This window comes from Homarus americanus, unplaced genomic scaffold (assembly GCF_018991925.1).
Source record: "Homarus americanus isolate GMGI-L3 unplaced genomic scaffold, GMGI_Hamer_2.0 scaffold36088, whole genome shotgun sequence".
In the NCBI taxonomy this organism is placed as follows: Eukaryota; Metazoa; Arthropoda; class Malacostraca; order Decapoda; family Nephropidae; genus Homarus; species Homarus americanus.
In genome coordinates, this window is record NW_024714488.1 from 306,181 (window position 1) to 317,430 (window position 11,250).

Below are 11,250 nucleotides of genomic sequence, written 5' to 3' on the forward strand. Positions count from 1 at the left end.
AAGTTAAGAGTGTCAGTAAGCAGAACTGACATCAGCAGAGGCAACAGAAGGTAAGAAGTGCTGTCAGCAGGGGTATTAGGAAAGAGAAATGGTGTCAAATGGGGTTTCAATAAGCAGAAAAGATGTCAGCAGATAACATGAACATCAGCAGGCAGTTGGGATATTAGGATCTGAAGTGGTAACAATGTGTCAGGCGGGAGTCAAGCTGTCAGCACGCTTACTACCAATAAGAAGTATCTCGTCAGAAGGCAACATGAAACCAGCAGACAGCTGGATGGGTCAGCCGATAGTAGAATCAAGAGGTAGGCAGGAAGGTGTCAGCAGCCATAAGTAGAATGTCAGCAGGCAAGCAGCGCGAGTCAAAAGGTAGGCAGCAAGATATAAATAGGCAGGAAGCAGATTATTAGCGGTAAGAAGCAGGGTATCAGCAAGTAGGTAGTAAAATGTTAAAAGGTTGTCAGCAGGATGTCAGCAGACAGGTAATAGAATATCAGCAGGTAAGCAGCAGGATGTCAGCAAGCAGGTAACAAAACGTCAGCAGGCAGGCAGCAGGAGACACTTGCCAGCAGCGCGGGGCCCCCCAAAGCCCCGGTTATTGCTGGGCTGGTAATTCTGCACATTATTCACCACAAGTTTGTGGTGTAGCGCCATCAAAACAAGGCCGGGATCAGCCCTGGACGCCGCCTGTGCAAGATGGCAACAATTAAGATGAAAAATAAACAGTGGAGCTGGTAGCGGCGCGTTAATGATGTGTGGAGGATCATCACGGCGGGCGGTGCGTCGTGTGTGGGGGCGCGGCTCTCCCTGGCTCACAGGGTCCTGCCTCTCTGATGTAGGACCCTCCTGTCTAGCTCACAGGGTCCTGCCTCTCTGATGTAGGACCATCCTGTCTAGCTCACAGGACCCTGCCTCTCTGATGTAGGACCCTCCTGTCTGGCTCACAGGACCCTGCCTCTCTGATGTAGGGCCCTCCTGTCTGGCTCATAGGACCCTGCCTCTCTGATGTAGGGCCCTCCTGTCTGGCTCATAGGACCCTGCCTCTCTGATGTAGGGCCCTCCTGTCTGGCTCACAGGGTCCTGCCTCTGATGTAGGGGCCCCTCCTGTCTGGCCCATCCCGCCTCTCTGATGGGGCCCTCCTGTCTGCCTCACAGGGTCTGCCTCACAGCCTCTCTGATGTAGGATCCCTCATTCATAGGACCCTGCCTCTCTGATGCAGGACCCTCCTGTCTGGTTCACAGGGTCCTGCCTCTCTGATGTAGGGCCCTCCTGTCTGGCTCATAGGACCCTGCCTCTCTGATGTAGGGCCCTCCTGTCTGGCTCATAGGACCCTGCCTCTCTGATGTAGGACCCTCCTGTCTGGTTCACAGGGTCCTGCCTCTCTGATGTAGGGCCCTCCTGTCTGGCTCACAGGACCCTGCCTCTCTGATGTAGGACCCTCCTGTCTGGTTCACAGGGTCCTGCCTCTCTGATGTAGGACCCTCCTGTCTGGCTCACAGGACCCTGCCTCTGTGGCCGGTGTTGGAGCTCCTATGTTCCTCACTACTCCTCTGCTTCATGTAAGTCAGGTTCAGGTGCACTTTAGGATTCTCGCCACTGGATGTGAAACACCGATCCTGCCTGGTCCTGAGGAAGACCACCTGCGACTCTCACTGTATACGATAGGAGAGGAGTAGTAAGATGTGACTGACGGTGTTTATGTCTGTGGATATTCTGGTTCTGTATGATCCATCTGAGTGAGATCCGGGTCCTGTGTTACTGCTGAGCTCTTGTTTCACTGCAGTTTTTAGTTACCTTGTGTATGGCTGTTGTACTTTTCTCTTCTTTCTTTGGAGGAATATTCATTATGGTTGTTAGCCTACTGTAATGTAAGGTAAATACCACGTATATATTGTTAGAGTTTATGGTGATATGATGTGGCGTGGAAGAGGACTTAGGGTTGACGTCCAGTACACATGAGACACTATCGTAGGACACCTGATTGTCTTGTCATGTTGCCCATGTTCCACTACAACACTTGACTGTGAGGGGGACTTAGTTATGTAAAGGATAATAGCCCACTGTGTTAGGTGTGTGTGTGTGTCCAGGTCCTTCAGTGATCCTCTATACAGATCTTCTTTTAGTTTAGTCGTAAGCGAAGGCATTACCTGCTACGTGTAAACCTCCCAGCCCCTCAGGTGAGTTCCTTCAGGTGTATGAGTGTTGTATCTTCTCCTCATACCACAGATAGGACACAGTAACACACACACACACACACACACATAACAGGGGTCCATTTCAGGAAAAGACTCAGGTGTTGGTATGAGCGGCGGCGGCGGCGGCGGCGGCGGCGGGGCAGAGCGCGGCAGAGCACCAGGGTCGTATCTCATCAGGATCAGCGGGGGGCAGGAGCCGTTCATTATATCACATACAACATTCATTTCGGCGTGACTATTTACTTAGCGAACATTACTTTATGAAGCTTATAATTTCCCCTCACGCCCCTGCCTCCATCCTCAAAAAAAAACTTATTCACCCACCGCTTGATAATCATTAACTAAAAACCTATATGCAGTAAATCCTTCATTACCAGTTACCCTTCTTGCTTCCCCCTCTTCTTACGTACACACACACACACACACACACACACACGCATACACACATGCGCGCGCGTACTTATACAGATCAGATACACACACACACACTCCTGCACACACACACTCACGTACATATGAACACATACTTTTTGCACATACAAAAAATAAAGTGATATATGCATACTCACACAGGCTCACATATACACACACAAAACACACATCACTTACACACACCTGCAAACACTGAACACAAAACCCGTACATATAAACGAATACGTGGAGATATATAAACATACAAAAGCAACATATGCATACCCACACATACACACACATACACACACACACACACATACACACACAGTTAAATATATGTATTATATATGTAAACTCAGACATAGAATCGTAAACCAAACAAACAAAATCAATCGGAAGTCACACTAATAATCTCCCTTACACGGGTATGGGGCTCCAGCAGTAAGGATGTTTACGGTAGCCGAAGACCTCACGCGCTAAAGCACCTTCGCCAGTGTCGTCGTCAGGTAACCTCCTCCACCACCACCACAGGAGATTAAACCCGGGGTGGTGGCATCGGATCCCCGTCTTTGAGGACCGGGGGTGGGGGACAACCCGATGGTCCTCACAGGTAAATTGATGACAGTGATACGTTCTAACTGAAATCTAATGTCGTTTGTGGAGTATTAACTCGACGGGGACTCCCTCCTTCCCCGCCGAGGTCCCGCGTCTGATCGTTGTTGCTCCTGCAGCGGCCCCGGGGAGCCAGGGATGAGGAGGGGGGGGTACGGAGGGAGGGATGGAGGGAGAGAGAGAGGGAAGGAGGAAGGAAGGAACCAGGAGGGAAAGAGCGTAAGGAGGTGAGAAGGCGATTGATAACAGAGAGAGAGAGAGAGAGAGAGAGAGAGAGAGAGAGAGAGAGAGAGAGAGATAGAGAGAGAGAGAGAGAGAGAGAGATAGAGAGAGAGAGAGAGAGAGTATAAGGAGAAGTCGACCAGAGAAAAAGAAACGAAACATTAAAAGAAAATGGCAAGAAGGTTTTACACACTCACACACGAGAGGAGGAGGTGATGAAACTTCAACTGACCAAGAAAGATGAAAGAACGCGCCATAAAGGTGTGTGTGTGTGTGTGTGTGTGTGTGTGTGTGTGAGGAAGGACAAAGCGGCACTACACTAACACATTAAACACACACCCAACATATAATCCCTACAGATGGAGTCGATGAACTAAAACACCTCTTCAACGGAGCACTTATAAAATATCCACACACACATATCCTCACACACACACACATCCACACACACACACATCCACACACAGTAGATCGTGTCATATTTTAGTGATTGCCCAGCGAGAAGGCTTTTCTTGACTCAGGCATTTAAGGGCGTAAGTGCCTGAAGGGCCAGTGCACACACCAGCCAGGGGTGACAGGGATCATGTGAAGATTAGCCTTATCATATTATACTTAACCTTATCTATCATAACCTAACCTAACCCATCATAACCTAACTTAACCCACCATAGCCTAACCTAACCCACCATAGCCTAACCTAACCCAAATCATCATAACCTAACTTAACTTAACCCTTTGAATATGATCATTTAGCCCCTTGAGTACAATGACTTAACCCCTTGAGTATGAAAATCTCTTGAGTACTTTGTCTCCTAAGTCGTGCACTATAAGGGAAAATTACTGTTCTCTTTTCAGGTGAGAGACTCCTAACAGGTAGACGAAGATGACAGAGCAATTAACACGAGAGGAAAGAATCAGTTTAAATATCTATGTAGGAAAAGCCAGATGCTACACGAAAATAAGTAGTAAAGTAATATGATCTACAAGTCCCATATGCCTACGAATACAATTGATGTATTGTAGTAGGTGGGAAAAAATAGTTACAGACGAAGGAAGTTCTTGCTAGTAACTTTAGTAAAAATAATAATAATGTCGCAAGGAAATATATGGTAATAGATTGATCGGGTGGAGGTAAAGTGTAAGAAATAATGAATAAGATTATATATTTTGTCTAAGTATTAAGTTTTCAGATCTTTAGAACAGAGTAAAAGAACAATGAAGAACAAATCTCCCGTATATAGTCTAGCCAGTTCTGATAACTTTTGAACACAACACAACACAACGCAACACAACTGGGATACTCATAATGGTGTTTAAACGCTCAATTGGCAACGACTTATTCACTGCATTTGTACATCACGACTAAACAGAAAATTGTCTCAGTGAATGAGTTAACGAGTCAATAAGACAGTCAAGATTGATATTCATAGAGCTACCTGACGCAGAGATTACCAGGTTAGGTTAGGTTAGGTTAGGTTAGGTTATTACTAAAGTGGTTAATTTTAAGGTGAAATAAACTGGAATGCCGAAATTATATACGTGATTCCTTTTTTTGGGGGGGGTTAGGTTAGGTTAGGTTATTACCAAAGTGGTTAATCTTAAGGTGAAATAAACTGAATGCCTAATAGTATCCCTTTGGGGAGATTCATGTAACAGAACAAATTTTAATAACGTTAATATGAAATACAGATTTATTTTTTCTTATACCACTCATGGACTTACGCTCTATAGTGACCTTGACTTCTTTAACTAACCTATCTAATTTTTTTTTATGTAAAGTTTTCACACAACTTATTAGATGAAGATAAAAATGACTTCTCGGTTATATGATAAAAAAAACGTTTAATCTTTCGTAAAAAAAAAACCCCCCTACAAATCAAAGCCTTTTTTAACCTCTTAGTGAGATTAAACTATTGAATTAAAAACCTGATTTATTAACATTAAAACCACCAGATTAAACCACCGTTGAAAATGAAAGTATATCTGCTCATATACTTGTGTGGGGGTAATTCTTCTTTAACTAGTTCATGTAAATCAGATGATACAATATTGAGGGTGTGCGAGTCACTGTGTCATAATATACAGTAAAATTGATTTGTATTTGGTTATGTTTAGTACATTCGGGCGCGAGAAGTTAATTAACTCCCTTAGTATAATGATTTAACCCCTTGAGTATATAATGATTTAACCCCCTTGAGTATATAATGATTTAACCCCTTTGAGTATATAATGATTTAACCCCTTTGAGTATATAATGATTTAACCCCTTGAGTATATAATGATTTAACCCCTTTGAGTATATAATGATTTAACCCCTTGAGTATATAATGATTTAACCCCTTTGAGTATATAATGATTTAACCCCTTGAGTATATAATGATTTAACCCCTTGAGTATATAATGATTTAACCCCTTTGAGTATATAATGATGTAACCCCTTGAGTATATAATGATTTAACCCCTTTGAGTATATAATGATTTAACCCCTTGAGTATATAATGATTTAACCCCTTTGAGTATATAATGATTTAACCCCCTTGAGTATATAATGATTTAACCCTTTCAGTATATAATGATTTACCTTTGAGTATATAATGATTTAACCCCTTGAGTATATAATGATTTAACCCCTTGAGTATATAATGATTTAACCCCCTTGAGTACAATATATAATAGCCGTCATGATCAATAATTTCACACACTAGTATTTATTTTTTTTACTTGGGATTATGATATGTTTTTTTTTTCTTCAGTTTTTCGTCAGTAATAGACATAATTTATTACCGTCTCTATAGTGCATATGATCAGGGTGTACTTAGAGCTCCTAGTGGCGATGTGAATAGAGGGGTAGAAGGCAATGTGATAGTTGTGATTTTCCCTCTGTCACTGTCCTTCCTACCCTCCTTTTCTCACCTCTCCCTCCATCCCTCCCTATTCCATCACATCCCTCTTTCCTTTCCCATATTCCTTCCCCTTCCAATAAGTTCAGTTAAGGGAAGTTTAAGTACATATGGGGTTTTTTTTTTCAGTGTGCTTACAATATAGTGTTACTTTATAGTGTGTGTTAAAAGTGTGTGTTAAGTGTGTTAATTATATACTTCGAGTGTGTTCATAGTATCAAATTAACTTAAGTTCGTTCGTTCCAGTTATAATTATTATTTTTCTTTCTCTCTTATTCTAATCTTTATCTTCCTGTCGCTCTTCCTTCGCTTCTTCCTCACTTCATCTAGTCTCTACCTTCACACCTCATTTCTCCATTCGAGGTCTCAGCTGTTAACCCATTTGTGCTCCATTTCCTTCTTTTATTTCTATCCTCTTCGTTTCACAATCATCCACTTCCGTGTTTCCATTTCACCTTCTTTAATATTATTCTTAACTATGTCTTTATCCATTATATTTATTCTATTTTGTTTTTTTCAGGTTTCGTGTCTTTTTAAGGTTCATTATTATTTTCTTTATTCACCTATTATTGGTGTTTGTTCTATCTCCTCTATTCGTTGTTGATGTTTTAGTTTTTATTATTTATCTTATCAATTTTTCAAGTTAATTGTTATTGTTTTTTGTGTTTTTTTCTTATTCATTCTAACATTCTTCTTTATCCCATTTTTCTTCGTATTTTATTTTTTATTTATCGCTTCCTCTTCTTCTTCTTCTTCTTCTTCTTAATTCTTGTTTTCATATGCGTCTTTTCATTTTCTGATTTTTTTATTTTATTTTTATTCGTAATTTGATTTTTTATTGGACCTAATCAGAGTTCTTCCTTGTTCTTATGCATCGTTTGGTTCTACCTCGTGTTATTGTTTGTTCTTCTTGTTTCCCTTTTCCTCTTTTGTCCATCTCCCTTTATCTCTGTCTTTCTATCTCTCCTCTTTTTATCATTGTTTGTGTGTCTGTGTTTACTCTCTCTCACTCTCTTTTTCTGCTTCTATCTCTTTCCCTCCCATTTATCTGTGCTTTTTCTCTCTCTCTCTCTCTCTCTTCCATCTGTGTCCCCCTCCCCTCCCCCCTCTCTCCCACTGTGCACCCCCACCCCACAGTGTCCACGAGGCTGGGGAGTAGAGAATCAATTTGGTGTGGGAATAAGGCACGTCAGAGCGGCATAACTATATGTCACTTTGTGGCCCCCAGCGTCTCGCCGCGCTTCGTACGATTCCCTTTAGTTGTGTTCGGGTCTCGACTGCAAGTGTGTTTACATCCTCTTTTATTGGATTGAATGCCATTACGGTGAGGGTGTCGATTCTCTTTTCTCAGGTATTTTCTTCTTGCCGTGTTTATTGATCGGTGAATTGTCGATATTAATATGGGTGTGACGTCATGATCTTCGGCCTGCGATGCTTTGTAGGGGGTGGTCTCTCAGCGGACTCGAGTGTGTTGGTCTGGATTAAAGGATCATAGCTGGCTTAATGTTCATGCTATATGCTCTCTATAAACAGAGTTAAATGCTGACACAGCTGTACTTTAGTAGCTCTTACAAAAGGTGACGTTCCACGGTTATCATAATGCTCTTACCGCGTCGTTTCTTTCTGGCCCAGAACGATGAAGGTTAACAGAGGGGGAAAGTTCAGCAGCTTCCTCCACTGTGTCCAAGACCTGCGCACGCGCCCAGCTCTTTATTGATATTTTATCATTGGCCTGACCACATGAAAGATGCTCCCGGCTACCTATGGCGTTTAGCGTTACACACGAACGTTACCGAAACTTCATAACCATCAGCCACCAAGCCTTAACCCAACAGCTCGCTCTAACGGCCGCAGCGAACAGTCACTTTGCGGTAGTATGGAATCCAAATATTCCGTTAGACTCGTATGGAAAATAAACAGAACGTTGTTGCCCCGGTACGTTTAGCTCGAGTTTTTAAAGAAATATGGAAACCCTTGAGCGAAGAGACGAGGGAAAACTCATTCACCAGATGACGTACGAATACACACAGTCAAATGATATCCTGAACGTATTGAATATGGGGGTGGTGGAGGGGGGTCGTTCACCTACCTAGTCGTGGGGTGGTGGATGTACCTAGTGAATTCATCCTCTCTCTATCTCTCTCTCTCTCTCACACACTCTCTCTCAAACACTATCTCTCCCTTTTCAAATCTCTTTCGATATTTACTTGGCAAAGACACAAGCTCGGCGGTGCCTTACTGAGACAAGATAGAGAGAGGGGCGTAGGAGCAGCAGCAGCATCCAAGGCGCCTGACGGGGAAGTGAGGAGGTGGGTAAAGGCTGTGAATATGATGGGGGGGTTGTGTGGGAGCACCGCAGCGACCATTAGCTGCTATTGGATGTTGAGCTCATGTGAAAATACAAGTATGTCGCCGCTCTGCCTCCCCTCCTCCTCCTCCTCTCCCTTCCTCTTCCTCCCTCCTCCTCTTCTTCTTCTCTCTCCCACCCACCCCACACACGCACAATGCCTCCCTCCCGCTCCTTCCTGCCATCTTTGTAAGTATGTGAGTATGTGTATGTATGTGTATGTGTATGTATGTGTATGTGTGTGTGTGTGTGTGTGTGTGTGTTTCCCATTTTGTGTTCGTCTCTCTCTCTCTCTCTCTCTCTCTCTCTCTCTCTCTCTCTCTCTCTCTCTCTCTCTCTCTCTCTCTCTCTCTCTCCACACACACACACACTACAGTACAAACGATCACTGTACAAAAGGCAGACTCCTGTGACTGTACGGGCGACAAAATGTACACCTCACTTGATAACTGGAAGCTTGAACCACTCTCATGGCAACACGGTGTGGAAAGTGCGAGGGAGAAAGAGTGCGAGGGAGGAGAGTGCGAAGAGGAGAGTGCGGAAGGAGAGTGCAGGGAGGTGAGTGTGAGGGAGGAGAGTGCGAGGAGGAGGAGAGAGTGCGAGGGAGGAGAGAGTGCAAGGGAGGTGAGTGTGAGGGAGGAGAGTGCGGGGAGGAGAGTGCGAGGAAAGAGAGTGCGAGGGAGGAGGGTGGGGAAGAGAGAGTGCGAGGGAGGAGAGAGTGCGAGGGAGGAGAGTGCGAGGGAGGAGAGTGCGAGGGAGGAGAGTGCGAGGGAGGAGAGTGCGAGGAGGAGGTGCGAGGGAGGGTGCGAAGGGAGGAGAGTGCGAGGGGAGAAAGTGCGAGGAGGTGAGTGCGGGGAAGAGAGTGCGAGGGAGGAGGGGTGCGAGGAGGAGAGTGCGAGGGAGGAGAGTGAGGGAGGGAGAGAGTGCGAGGGAGGGAAGTGCGAGGGAGGAGGAGAGTGCGAGGAGGGAGAGTGCGAGAGTGCGAGGAGGAGAGTGCAAGGGAGGAGAGTGCGAGGGAAGAGAGTGCGAGGGAGGGAGAGTGCGAGGAGAGTGCGAGGGAGGAGAGAGTGCGAGGAGGAGAGTGCGAGGGAGGAGAGAGTGCGAGAGAGGGAGAGTGCGAGGGAGGAGGTGCGAGGAAGAGTGCGAGGAGGTGCGAGGAGGTGGGAGGGGGAGGTGCAGAGGTGAGGAGGTGAGTGCGAGGAGAGGGGAGGAGGTGCGAGGGAGGAGGTGCGAGGAGGGGGAGAGTGCAGGAGGAGAAGTGCGAGAGAGAGTGCAAGAGAGAGGAGAGTGCGAGAGGGAGAGTGCGAGGAGGAGGTGCAGGAGATGCAGGAGGAGAGCAGGAGGAAGTGCAGAGGAGAGTGCGAGGAGGGAGAGGTGCAGGGGAGGAGAGTGCGGAGGAGGAGAGTGAGAGGGTGCGAGGAGGAGAGTGCGAGGAGAGGGGAGGAGGGGAAGTGCGAGGGAGGAGGGTGAGAGGAGGAGAGTGCGAGGGAGGAGGTGAGGGAGGAGAGTGCGAGGGAGGAGGTCGAGGAGGAAGTGGGAGGAGGAGGGTGCGAGGAGAGGTGGGGAGGGGAGAGAGGGCGAGGAGAGTGCGAGGAGGAGAATGCGGGGAGGGTGCGGAGGGAGGAGGTGGGGAGGTGGGAGGGAGAGTGCAGGGAGGGTGGGAGGAGATGAGAGATGAGGAAACATAATAAAACCAGAGATAAAGTGAAATAACACCCGCAAAAGAAGATAGAATAAGAACACGCTAAGAAAGAAATGAAAGCACAGTGTATGGAAAAGAAGTAGCAGTGGTTAACCATATATATTTATAATAAGTGAGAGACGGGGAGAGAGAACTCGTTAGGGAGATAGCATGAACTGAAGAGAGACATATATATCCCTCTGGTAAATACCTACCTCACCTGACATTTATTCCTCCTAATGCAAATTTTCTCTCTATGTCTTTTATCTCTTCTTTATTCTTTCCTTTTTTTTGCTTCGTTTATTTTCCTCTCCGGTGTTTTTTTTTTTAAGTCTCCCGTGGAAAAAGGAAAGATTAATACATCTACTTCTCCGTTTTCTGTTTTATTATTATTATTATTATTATTATTATTATTATAATACGTCATTATTATTTAACTTGAATTTTTTCTTTTTTAATATTTCATCATGTGACGTGGTATGAACGTCATATAGATGTGACGTCATGATAGATGTGACGTGTCATGAATAATATGGCTGTCTCTTGAACTCATCTCACCGGATAGTGGGGGGGACTGACGATGAAATCAAGACTGTGCTCAGGTCCTCCTTCTCCTGGGCTACTTACCACTCGTGTCTGCGAACTATAGCTACCACTCGTGTCTGTACCGACCAACATCTTCCAACTACTTCACTCGTGTCTGTACCGAACTATAGCTACCACTCGTCTGTACCGAACTATAGCTACCACTCGTGTCTGTCCGAACTATAGCTACCACTCGTGTCTGTACCGAACTATAGCTACCACTCGTGTCTGTACCGAACTATAGCTACCACTCATTATTCTGTACCGAACTTATGCTACCACTCGTGTCTGTACCG